The 12,150-nt window shown below is 37.9% G+C and overlaps 1 protein-coding gene across 3 annotated transcripts in view; it reads left to right on the forward strand.

Annotated features, from left to right (window-relative positions):
- The window catches only part of FRS2 (fibroblast growth factor receptor substrate 2), a 62,942-nt gene that overhangs the window by 32,205 nt on the left and 18,587 nt on the right, over positions 1-12,150 (forward strand). For 2 of the 3 annotated variants that reach the window (XM_076332739.1, XM_076332747.1), the window contains exon 2: positions 11,472-11,577. The gene's annotated coding sequence lies outside the window, so the exon portion shown is untranslated. Of the gene's footprint in view, positions 1-3,906; positions 3,958-11,471; positions 11,578-12,150 lie in introns of those variants that run through there. The other variant, XM_076332756.1, reaches the window with a different exon arrangement.

A 12,150-nucleotide genomic window follows, 5' to 3' on the forward strand; every position in this document is an offset into this window, starting at 1 on the left:
CCAAGTGCTAAGAACTTGCTGATAGCGAAAGAGGAACCAATGGATGGATGAAGAAGGGCGCATATTGAGAATACATATTGAAACTGTTATTTATCTATTTATTTATTTGTATAAAACACAGTGGCGTGGTCTTAGCTTTGATAACATCTTACTGAATCTGCTTAACATTTTGGTAAGAAAGACCTTGCAGGCTTTTCAGTGTTGTTTCTGTTAATGTATTGGAAGACTGTGTGGAAAACATGTCAAAAACATAAAAGCAAAACTTAACCCTTCCTGAAATGTTCGAATGAACAGTATTTCAGAGACTAAAATATTACAAAATATAAACTCAATGCCATTTACTTAATTAGAAAATTTGGCACTTTGCTGGCTTTGATGACTTGGCAAGAGCTGTGGGCTTCAAGTTTTAGGAGGCTTTTATGGTTAAATATTGGAGAGCTGACTCACTATATTTAAATAGTTTCAAGCCAGGTATCCTTTTCAAGAATTAAGCTAGATTCTCTCTTCCTCTTAGGCCCCATTACTTGACTTAATTGTTGTAGCCTTCTACGTTATCTTCCCATATCCTTACCTTTCTCCTTGATCCTATATCCAGGAAGCATTTCCATAGCAGTGATGCTTAAAACTTCAGTCCTGTTCCTGCTGTTTTGTTGTTGTGTGAAAATGACGCTTTTTGTATATGCTGTTCCTCAGGACATTTTTAAAGAGATTCAGAATTTCCACAAATAAAATAATTCAGTAGTCCTTGCTTGTTTAACCTAATGTCGCAGTTTGGAGTTCTGTGTTCTGGCTGTTTCTTTTGAAAGGATGTAGTTAATCTGGCAGACATTCACAGAAAACAATATGGTGGTGTGGATCTGGAGAAATTGTTTTAGTAAGAAATTGAAAAATATTTGCATGTGTGTAAGTTGTTTTAAAAATGATACCAAGTAAAATATAAGTCTTGTTTCTCTGGAAGTTTAGAGTAAGAGGATCGTTTTTTGGAAAGCGATTAAAAAATAAAACAAGGAACGTTTTTCCACATCCTCAGAAGGATTAATGGGGACAGTGGAGGAAACGGCTTGTATGCTCCTGTTCAAGATGCATGTTTGTTAAAGACCTAGAGTTTTCAAAATGTGCTGAGGTGATTTGAAACTCCATTTAATGCCGCGTATATGTATGCACCTATTGAATAGAACAGTTGTAACAACCTACTACCTGGATGAAATGTGTGATTAACTTTTATATTGCATTAGGATAGGCCAAAATATGGGGTGCCACACCTCAGGATAAGGGAATGCAGGTCTTAAAATGTCATGCTAGAGCGAAGTGGAGAGGTGTAGGATCAGTGTCACATAAATCAGTCTTAAATGTCATGAAGTATTTAAGTTTTAGCACAACATTGCTGCCTGCTGCAGTTCTCCCTGCTCGTTTAACTCAGGTGTTTGAGTTGGTCTTTAATCTTCAGTTCTACTATAATTGTGGTGAATATAAGAGCTTTTCTGTCAGAACGAGCATGTTTTTTTAAGGAATTGCTAATGAACAGTGTTCCAACAAAAGTTTAATTAATTTGCCTAAATTTGAGCATTTTGCTAAAATGATCACTTTTAAGGAGAACTGCAGAGAATTAATTTAATACTAACATGCCATTTCAAAATTTTACGTAATGACTCTTCAAGATCAGTTGGCAGTCCTGAAGTTAAACAAACCAACAAGGTTCCTAATTTGCTTTTCTTTATGGTTTTTTTTTTTCCGTTTTTTAAATGGTATCAGGTGTTTTTATATAGCACCAAGGTGGGGTGGGGTGAGGGGGAAGAAGTAAAAAGTTGTTGATCACTTTGAATCCAAATATACTGAAACATATACAGCAAAACAGATCGAGTCGTGAGGATCTGGGTGTTAAAAAGGAGGAGTAAGAAAAGAAAAGAAAGCCTCCTGTGAGTTTGAGGAGCAGGCGTTTGGCAGCGGCAGGAGGTGCCGGCAGAGGAATGCTGCTGAGAGGGCGAGTTGCCGGTGTGATCCTGCATCAGCCTTCTCGCCGCGTGTTCAAAGAGGGCTCTGAGGGCGGCGCGCCGAAACGGCAAGCTTGTGTGCTGAAGCTTGTGTGTGGTTGCAATAATTTTGTTTTCATAGGAGCCAGAAGGCTTTACAGTTTAGCTTGGGTTTTGCCAGTTTTGTGGGTTCGCCCCCCTCCCCCCCGCTTTGGAAAGGGCTAAGGAGAGAAAAGGAGTGTACATTTATTACTGTATTTTAATCATAAGTCTGACAACATGCTCATTTAATAAAAAACTTGAGGTAAAACTCCACCTGTTAGCATAAGCAAAGGTAGAAACTAGATTTTGCAACTTCACCTCTACCATTCATCATTTGTTTTCCATAATTGCAGCCAGCGGCACCAAACTCTTTCTCAGCATGTTTAGTTTCTTCTTGCATCTCCTTCATTGTCGTTTTTAACTGTGTTATGGTTTGTTAGCACTGCTGCTTTTTCATCCTTCTAGTACTTAGGCACCTTCAATATTAATTTTCTTAGTAATCATTGCCAAGTGGATGAAGGGCAAGGATTATGACTGACCTTAGTTTAGCTTGTTTTACTTTTAAAACACCATCTCCCCAAAAATGCATTCGCTGTTTGGGGGTGAATTGTTGTTACATTGTCATTTGTCAGACTGTGCAAGGCAAGGGCCTTCTAGGACACCTGAAAGAAGAGGAGTTGATCTGAAGGATGGTGGCATGCGTGGGCAGGCAAGGAGAGCGTTTCGTGCCCCTTTTGCTGTATTTCTCAGGGGTTTCTTCCTGTTCTGCTGAACACTCGTATGCCTTTAAACCCCTGTGTTTCCACGGGAGAACATTCCAGCTCTGGCACCTCTTAACGTCTGTTCTGTCTCCAAACATTAAAGTGAATTAGTCAGTCTTTGCTGATGTACAGAAATCTTTTATTTTTTTTTCCAAGTAATTATAAAGTGAAGAGGTCCTTTTTGTGACCATTGGGGGAATGAGGCTCTTGGAGCTGACCACACTCAGTAATTACTAGTTCAGGGCAAATGCTTTATTTAGGTGCTACATCTCTTATGTACATGTGAGGTCTGGTACGTGGGAGTCCCGTGTTCCAGAAACCTAAGTTTTGCTTTCCAATTGAAAGAACTTGGCTTCATGGTAGTGAAGATACGCTAGCCAAAATAAATAGAAGGTCAAAGTATGGGCTATTTTAAGTCCTAAGTAGGATACCAGGATTCTTAAATCATATAGAATTTGCCACCATGGATTACATCACGACTCTGAAGACGCAGGATTTGCCACATCAGATAAGGTTATCCATTTAATCCGTTGTATTAGCCAGTTACAAAATGGGCAGTATTTGGCTACCAGCAAAACTCAAAGGACTGATTGCAGTACCATTTCAGCCGCCTTCACCTATCTTCTGGCAGCAATAACATGGCAATACAACAATCATTATTTTACTCAGCAACATTTTTCTTAACGTGGTAAATTGGTTCCTCTATTTATTAGTCTGTTTGCTGTCTCAAATGCCTGTAGGACTTCCACTTTTATCCAAAATTTGTTTTGTGAGGAAAAATTAAAAGCTGCTTTGCTGTAGTGACAACTCTGGTTAATAAGCAGAGGATGTAATGAGTTACTTCAAAATTGTTTATGTATAACTTGAAATGCTCAGATTTATACTCTCAGTTTGTACTTAATCTCTGAGGCGACAGTATCCAGGTGAAATTATTCCATGCTGTAGAATAACCATTAGCATCAACAGTGTTCAAAAACTCTGAGCTGAGATTACTTATCATAATGTATCTGTGGGAATTTGGCTGTGCTTTCTTCAAGTATTTCCAATTGTGAGAGTTTAAAAGAGGAGAAATGTACTGGAATGAGCTTCAGGGAGGGGCAGGTTCTATGCTGTGTGGCTCATCATAGGGCAAACAGAAAAACAGAAGTTGAGTGGAGTTGCTAGCGTTCGAAGGAATCGAGTAGGTAAGCTTCATGTTCTGTCATAAGAAGATTTTGGGCTGGTAAAGGTAATGCAAATTTTGCCATCATTTGGGGTTAATTTTTAAATAGAGGATTTACTGCATGAATTGTGGATTATCTCTTAAAGCATGTTTTCCCTTTGACATATTACGTCCTCAGTATTCTTCATGAAGGATCTAGAAAAATAGGCTGCTTTATAAATTGTGTTCCATCCTTGCTGCTTATATTTTTGCAGGGTGAAAATGCACTGTTAAATCTAAATACACCAATTGTAATCAAATATCAAGCAATATTTAACATGGTATGCAAGGGTGGAAATTATGAAACATGAAGGATGTTGAATCTGAAATAAATCAATTTCTATTTAGTATTATTCTGTAAAAAGTTTATATGGAAAAATAGGTCCTGAAGGGAAAAATGAGGGACAGGGAGAGAGATAAAAAGTAGGTTGCAGAGTGGTTTGTATCTGTAAATGTTTGACAGTGATTTTGTTTCCATATACTGAAAGCCATAAAAAAGATTAAAACTAACTTCAGTTTTAAAAGAAATCAGTTTTAAGACATCTGTAACATTCCTGTAAGAAGCCACTCATCCAACTGTAATGAAATTAGATTTCTTGTTTTGAATAGGTCACCTCTGTCACCAAGTATTTTGTGTGTGAGATTAGTCTTGCAGCACGTGCCAGGCAGGTGTGCCGATGGTCGCTGTAATACTGGCTCTGAATTGGGGATGCTTCTTGTCTGAATCCCTGTATAAATGTAAACATCCAAACACTTGGGGCCCATGAATTTTGAACTTTGAGAGGAAATTATCACAGTTAGTTTTTCCTATTTCATTGTGTTCAGTTGCCTAGCAAATTATTTGTGATGCCTACTCCTAGTGTCTAGTTTAGATGCAATTTAGACAACCAAAATTTGGACTCTGTTTCTTACACACTAAATGGAAAGAGATCAGTCTCTGTGGGGCGAAGGCATTGATTGACAGCGTTTAGGTTTGACCTAAAATACAGGATGAATCTGGTGTCTACTTAAATAATAAAAACCTTTCCTCCATGCTCCCTAGGTCTTCCTTTGCGCCTTTCCACTTGAAGTAAAGAATTTACTTTTTTAAAATTTTTTTTTACTCCAGGTGAGGTAGAAAAAAAAATGGGTCTGTAAGAGGCAAAATCTAGAAATGTGATGGGTCTATTCCTGCACAAAGTACTTTAACTGTTAGCTATCTTAAGTAATAGTTTTGAGGAGTTTTAAAAGAGGTGACAACATTAACATGCTTGAAGGAAGGGAGAAGGGGGAGTTTTACTTAGTATTAAGCAATGTGTGCATATTTTTATATAGATATAAACAATTTGCCGTTGCCATCACTTCTGATAATTCCTGAACTTCAAGGCATCAGGAGAAAGAGCCCCTTCTGGGCTCCTTTGTGGAGAGCTAATTTTACCTTTAAGCTGCAAATACAACAGACTTCATGTCTCTTAGTGGAGACTTCATGGGTTTTCAGGAAAAAAAAAATTTTTGTTGTCTCCCACTTGCTTCTGTAGTTTTTTTTTGTTTTGAGGCTACATCCTCTTACCTGAGAGGAGGTTAAGGAGGGGCACCCTCAAGCTCTCCCATTTCAAACAGGCTCACACAACAGGTGTCAAGGAACAAAAAAACCACGCGTAGCTCGCGCTACAGTTTGTGTGGAGAGATTCAACTATGTCGCAGGAAAACACGGCTCAAATCTGGCATATAGCTTAGGTCCACAACAAGGCAATTGTGAAGGCTTCAGGAAGGCTTCCCAGGAGCCTCCTGATTTTCCAAGGAGGTCTGGTCCCTACTGCTGTTACAGCCATCAAACAGAAGGATGAAGTTTGGCTCCCAGCCAAACATGCTCCACTTCACACAGGTTATTATATCTGCAAGGTCACAGTTTCTGTGAAAGATACCACTTTTGTTAGGTATTCAAGTAAACTTCTGTATTTCTATTGTGTGGGCTATTGCCAGTTGTTTTTGAGATGAGAATGCTTCATGATGAAAAGTGCCCAACATTGATGACCCTAGGATGGAAAGTCATGTGCAAGTTAAAAAGTTTTCCTTTTGTGGTAAAGTGTCTCTTACATGGTACATGTAAATTGAAACATAGCACAATTTGAGTTTGAAATAACTTGTAGAGTCCGTTCTTTCAAAGTTTTAAGAACTTAGGAAAAAACCACGCTAGCCACTTTTAAATTTTCTTACTCCCACAAACACTGGTTTCAGCAGAATACTTTTTTTTTTTTAAGTAACAGTCATCTTTTCATACATGTATCTCATGTTCCCAAATAATTTTAACTTTTAAAGAGGACCCAAAATGGGGAGGAAAAGAAATGGTTAGTCTCCTGCTTTGTCACTATTATGATGAAACAAAACTCTGCAGCTAAAAGAACAATTTGAAAAAGTGAATTTGAAAATATCTGAGAGCTTGTTTTTTTAAAATAAATAAATGTTTGTCATTCTAACTGTCCCCTAGGCAGTAACTTCAATTTATTTCACAGGAGGCAGCTATAATATTGAAACCTTCCTAGCCTTGCTACAGATGAGAACCACTACATTCTGTTCCCTCCACTCTCCTCCCAAGTATTGGGCTTTTCCCTTTAAAAAACTTAAGGATTTTTCCTGAAGCTGTCAAGTACAACTCATTTCCATTTTTTTGTTTGTTTACTTGATTGATCTGAGTGTTAATTATGAAGTTAAGAAAGAAGCAGGTGTTGAAACCATTTAAACTTTTTAACTTGCATTTAAAGAGTGTTTTAATAAAACTTCAAATTGAATATAGTCTTTTTGTTCGTTCTTTGATAGTAAACAGCTGTGAGAACCCAGTTCTGTAGTTCTAAGACACTCAAGTATTACAGTGCTGGTGCAGTTGAAAAAATCTTATATGGACTTAATTTTTGAGCTTTCTGAATTGTAATGATTGATTTCAGTGTTGGTATAAAGCATGGTGGCTAACATGTTTCAAGTTTAGGTAAACCATGGCTATAACACTTTACAATGGTTATGGAACCCATTTTGAGAAAGGTATTTTAGGAAGTGGCAGAGTTTAAACTATGAAGGTTACATCCTTGTGTTGTTATTGAAGACAAAAGAAATCTGAAGTGCCAGGCAGTTTCAAGTTTTAAAAATAATTAACAATTTGAAAAATACTCTTCTACTGACTATGCTAAATAGAATTGTTCAAAGAAATGAATGAAAAAGGTAAAGTACTCCTGATTATGATTTATCCATCTATCAATGAGTTTGCAATTTTAATATACCTCCAAAACTCGCAGCATTTCTGTTGGTTTGTTTTTTGTCATAACTGCTTTATTTCCACAGAAATTGATGTTAAATGTAGAGGGTTTGATAATACTTCTTTTTACTCTACCTTTTTAAGCAAATACTTTAAATAAGAGTAGGAAATAAAAGTGCAGAGGAGTTCGGTGTTCTAGTGGTTGGGATTATGTCCTTTTATTTTGTTTTTTTTAAATAGCATAGGCCAAACAAGAAACAGTCTTTGAAAATGGTCGAGGCAAAATGACGGTATGTGTTTATATCGCTTAGCCATGATCAGAATATTATCAAGTGCTTGATAATATGCTTGGTAATACGTGAATGAATAGGTTCAAGTGCTTGTCAGCCTGAGTGCTAACTACCTGTACACAGGCACCTTTCTCCAGTTACTCCATTGTATTCATTGGGCTTTCCAGATATTAAAATTTCTGAAGGAGGAAAAAGCCCTAGTCATCTCTTTTTTTTTTAAACTACAATTTTGTGGTATAAAACGCCTTAAAATTATGTTAATGCAGTTCAGTTACGTTTTCTGCTCTCTACTTGTAGGTCTGAGAGCAAGACATACAGAGGATCTAGCACTGTGGCAGCTAGTGGTTTGAAAGGCCACTTTTTCATTTGAAAAGAATATGTGCAAAAGATCGGTTTACAGACAAGGCACCTTTGCTTCTCCCTACCTCTTCTGAGACGTGCTATGGTTTGGGGTTTTTCCTTCCCTGATTTTTAAAAGGTGTGTGCTAGGAATTAATGTGTACAGAAAATATCCCCCAAAGTTAATGGTTGATTCTGCAACCAGAGCATGCAGAACTAAGTTAATACCAGTTTTTAGATCAGCTTTGCAACCGTGAGCCGTCTTTTAATGGGGCGACCAGTTACCGTGAGCGAAAGGAGGAGTACGATTGCAGCTTGTCCATGTGGCCTTTCTTACACAAGGGGAACGCACGCGTTGTTCAGACCATTCCCAACCTGGGGAGATTTGCAGAATTGCAAATGCTAGAATTTCTACAGGCCTTTGACTGTGACTTTTTTTTTTTTAAAGTATCTACTGTGTTTACACTGATGCCTTGTCTTCTTTGACTTGAGAGATTAGCATAACTTGTTGCCACTGCTTAGTCTCTGAGGGAAAGAGACCTGTTTTTACTTTACAAAGCCAAGTAATAAATCTTAGTGAAGTTATGGCAGTTCCTAACTTTCACTCCTGTTAACAAGGTTTAGATAAGTGCTGGTCCTGGTTTGTCTTGCCTGGGACTTTTACCTTGTAGTGCAGTAATGAATGTGTTAGGGAGAAGCAGAAAATACTCTCCATCCCCTTCCTCCTTGCATGACTGCACCCAACCACCACTGATGCTTCATGAACGGGAAATTACAGCTCCTAAATTTGACATTGTAGACATAACTGAAAAGATTAACTTTTAGGGTTGTGACTGTGAAAATGTCTACTTCTCCTTGTATGTTTAAGTTCGGGTAAATATTTTGCAATCTGGGAAGATTTGAGAAAATCCCAAACAGAGTAAATAGCCAACTTTTAATTGGAAACAACTGGTTGGAGAATTTGTTATTGCTTTACATTTAAAAGAAGTTAGGTGCTGTAAATTTGTGTGCTTTCTTTTGTCCATTAAAAACTCTGTTTAGATCATTTAAGAATCATTCTTAGGTAACTGAAACAGGCTAGTCTGCTTTAGGTAGCCAAACCATGTGAAGGCTTTAAAACTTAGCTAGAAAAATACCAGAGTAAATACCAGTGCAAACACACCTGTATTAGTGTAGCTTGCCTGTGAAAATTTTTAATTTCATTATTTTTCAAATGACTACCTGTAAGATTCTACCAGAGTGGGTGGGTCAAGCTTTCTGCTCCCTCTTTCCTTTCTCCTGTCATGAAGATTTTAGCAGGGAATTTGGTAAACTAAGTAAATCCCAGTAATTAGTGAAGGGGCTTAGTTTTCTGGAAACTGGGCAGAGGTGACTAAGGCTGTGAGTCTGTCCCCAGCTGGCTCTGGCACTTGCTAGACTCTCTGCTGAGCTAGTTTGGTGTGCTAAGCCAACAAATATCTAACCTGACCCAAAAACACAGTTTAATAATACCGGCTAGATTGGGTAGGGCCATCACAGAACCAGAGCCTGTGCGTGTTGCAGAGGGATAGGTCTTGAATACAACCATGTACAATTTTGTCCAAGATCAAGAAAGCTTATGGCTAAAGGGCAAATAAATCATAGGAAGGGTATGTGACTTGCTGCAAGTTCCTGATACTAAATACCACTTATGCACAGCAGAGAATCTTTATGTTTAGTATGTGTATGCAAATATACATATCTATCAAGCAGTTCAATAAGTTTATGCTTCTGTACCTTTGTGAAATCTAGGTTTTAGTTTCAAGTTAAATACAAGTTGTTAATTATTTCTTTTTTTAATGTCTTATGACAGTGCACTTAAAAATTTATGCTGAGTCCATGTCATCCTTTTATGTTAACTAGAATGGCTTTATTGGGTCAGACTTGAAGTATCGGTTTGTCCAGTATCCTGTTTCTGACAGCAAATAGTAAATTCTGACAGCCAATAGTAAATATATAGGGAAGGGAATAATAAGAAGGAGCATTTTATGATGATTCCCTAAGACCCTTCTAAATATCTGCAGCTTAGAGACTTTGAGCCAGATATGACATCCTTGAGTTTAAAAAGCTCTTCATGGAGCTTGCATTTGTCCAGTTACTTTCTGAATCTTTTTGGAACTCATTCCCACAAGACGTTGTGGATCACAAAGTTTAACTACATACCATGTGCAAAAAGTATTTTTGTAGTTTTTCTGAACCTGCCCCTTAATAATGTCAACTGCTGCTCCCTAATGCTTCCATTTGGAAAATAGTTGTGGTTTGTTTATCTCCTCCATGTCACCTATAATTCTGTACTCATCTTTTCTGTCCTGTTTGGTCCCTTTTTCCAGGCTGAGCAGTCCAAGTAGCATACTTCTAGTTTTACTCTGCCTTTTTTGACAGGGGGAGGCGTGATTGCATACATCACTACATCTGTGGGTGCACTGTGGATTCATACAATAGAATTGTATTTTTGGTTTGGCTCTTTTAGTTCTTTCTAAACAATTCTGTTTCATTTGCTTTATGATATTGAGCTAGTGTTTTCACTGAACTCTGTGACTACATGACTGATCTTTCCTAACAGATAGAGCTCCTTTGCTAGGTGCATTACTTTGCATTTACCAGTATTGAATTTCTGCTGTTCTCTTGCACAGTCCCCCCACGGTAAGTGTGTTCTACAACTGTTACCGTGATGCCTAGGACGTGGGATGAGTTTGGGACTACATTACACTTGATACTATGCAAAAAAGAAGAGTGCTTTGGGTTCCCAAAATGCTTTTAATCCAGGTGCAAGGCAGAGGACAGCAGATGAATACAAAGAATTATGGCAGTATTGATAAGCAGAGCTGCAATGGTCTCAAACAAGTTTGCATAGACATCCTGAAAGGCTGATAAGAAAGGCTAATAAAGTATTTTTCTGAGAATTCAACCCTTCTCTCAAGTTTAAGCAGCAGTGTCAAAGGAAACATCAAGTGTTCGTTTGGCAATTTTACAAACAGAGAATGGAGGCTGCCAACTGTTAGCCTGATGGAAGCAGCAGTTGAGTTTTCAGTGTTAAATGTGAGTAGATAGGTAGTATGAGAGTAATCTGGGGGGCGGGGGGGAAGTGAAAACAAGCAGTCCATGGTTAATGTCATGGAGCAAGCATCATGAGGGAAGCAGAGAAAGAGTGATGTGTAAGCCATACAAGTCAGCATTTGTATATGTTCAGTAGGATAAGCAAGAGGGACTTAAGCAGAGTAAGTTGTATGTGTTTTGTTTGTCTGCTGTGGTTTGGTTTGGTATGTGCTAAGGATAACGGGAGCTTTGCATCTGTCATTTCCACACACTAAATTGGGTAAGGAGTGAGTGGAGAATGAGTGGAGTCCCCAGCGTGACAGGCTACACTGCAGAAAGGGACATCAGATTATTTTCTTCCAAGACGCAGCTAGGCACTGAAATGCTGGGGAAGCTCTAAGAGATCAGTCTCTTGTCTAAAACTCCACTTAAGATGCATCCTAGCCATGAAGACCTCACTTGACATAATACTGCCAAAATTAAAAAAAAAAAAAATAATAATAAAAAAAAAAAATAATTGTATTTTTGTTTGTTTACTAACTGGCATCTTAAAAACAAGAAAAATTACATTTTTATGTACTCTTCTAGTTCTAGGTCAAATGATTAGTTCTGTGACAAGACAGCATGACACTTTGAGTATGACAGAAGCCCTGATGCTGCAGCAGAGGCTGGGAATATTAATGGCCAAATCTAGGTGAGTGATTTTTAATTCTGCCAGTTCCCTAGCTGTTTCATTTCTTCCTCATAGCTTTGGTTCACATCTCTCCTTTGAAGCAGCATTGCAGTTCTTGGTTTTCTGAAGCGTTAGTATTAGAATATATTGGAGACAAAATAATGAGCTTGTGTGATTATTGATTACATACCCTTTCTTTGTCATTCTTGAGATACAGTGGCTATACTTCATACATCTTCATATACCACAGCTTTCTACTTGCAACTGTAGTGATTTTTCCCAAACTACTTTGCAGTTAAGTGGTTTTTTTAATTGTTTTAAGTTTGCAGGCACCTGCCTCCAAGAGATTTGATCAGTTATTTTATGCTGAATGCAAAGAAAGTCATGATACTATAACAGCATGCTGCTATCTAGTTCTGTTTCCACTTTGTCAAAACGTTTGGGGAGGTCTAAGACTGGGCTTTATTTAAAGTGCAAGCATCTGTGCCTGAAGGCTGCTAGAAGCATCTGCAACTATGACTGCTGTATGGACCAGAGCTTGAAAACCTTTGCTGCAAATTTATATATTCATTGTTAATCTGCATTGCAGCTGTT

Source organism: Aptenodytes patagonicus, chromosome 1 (genome assembly GCF_965638725.1).
Source record: "Aptenodytes patagonicus chromosome 1, bAptPat1.pri.cur, whole genome shotgun sequence".
In the NCBI taxonomy this organism is placed as follows: Eukaryota; Metazoa; Chordata; class Aves; order Sphenisciformes; family Spheniscidae; genus Aptenodytes; species Aptenodytes patagonicus.